This window comes from Crocuta crocuta, unplaced genomic scaffold, assembly GCF_008692635.1.
Source record: "Crocuta crocuta isolate KB4526 unplaced genomic scaffold, BGI_CrCroc_1.0 scaffold32, whole genome shotgun sequence".
Taxonomy (NCBI): domain Eukaryota; kingdom Metazoa; phylum Chordata; class Mammalia; order Carnivora; family Hyaenidae; genus Crocuta; species Crocuta crocuta.
Window position 1 is genome coordinate 1,373,538 of NW_027529424.1, and position 1,202 is coordinate 1,374,739.

A 1,202-nucleotide genomic window follows, 5' to 3' on the forward strand; every position below is an offset into this window, starting at 1 on the left:
GGGGGTGGGGGCTGGTGGTGCTGTGTTCATTTTGGGGAGTGGAAGGTGGTTATAGGGATTCCTTCTGGTGACTGTCCCCTTTGACACCCTCCCTCCCCCATCAGTTATGTCCTCTGTCTGCTCCATCAGGCTGACCGTTCATCATGTCAAAGGAATTCATGCTTAGGGGTCATGCTACTTTTTGTATAAAACAGGTGGTATTTTAGCAGCAGCTGTCAGTCCTTCAGATCACAATATTCTGAATTTTACGTAGCTTGATAGAACAGTGGGAGGTATATTTTTGTAAGGGCCGTTGTTTAATGCTGTGAGCTAGTCCGTATAACATATCTCAAGTGTGACTGTGAAATTATTCTGCTTATTCAGCTAAGTTAACGTTAACCTCCAGAACTGACTTGAGGGACCCATATGCAGGGCTGCACTGCTCTGCTAGTTAAAATGGTTTGAAGGTTCCAGTCTCTCTGTGCCTTTATTTTCCAGCCCCTAATTATTACTCAGTTCGATTACTCACCTGTATTGGACTCTATTTTGAAAACGAAATCTACTCAGGGCAGTGAAGATTTCCTACATCCAGGTTACGGTAAACCATGAGTTCTAAAGGCCAGTGCAGAAGATGGGTCCCAAAAACATGATTTGGGCTGTAGCTGTGTTCTTGGAATAACCAGGCAGATTCCCACGGGGGCAGTTTTGAGGCCGTTAACTCCATTTCATTGAACCACTCTGCGCTTGTTTGTTTCTTAGACTAAATAGTAATAGATGTGAAAAAGGCAGAGGGCAGTTAAAGTGTTTGGTAACATTTAAACTGTTAAGTGCTGCTAAAAAGTATTAGAATACAACCACCACGCTTAAATTTACAAGTATAAGGAGAAATGAAGTGTTTTCTCTCTAAGGTCTTGGGGGTAAATAACACCTTCATGAGGTAGCCTCACAATTACAATATCTTTTTCTTTTCTCCTCTTTATTTATTATTTTTTAATTAAATATTTTTACATTTATATTTGAGAGAGAGAGAGAGAGACAGAGCGTGAATGGGGAAGGGCAGAGAGAGAAGGAGACACAGAATCCGAAGCAGGGTCTAGGCTCTGAGCCGTCAGCACAGAGCCTGACATGGGGCTCGAACCCACGAACTGTGAGATTGTGCCCTGAGCCGAAGTCGGACACTTAACCGACTGAGCCATCCAGGCGCCCCTTCTTTTTTCCTCTTG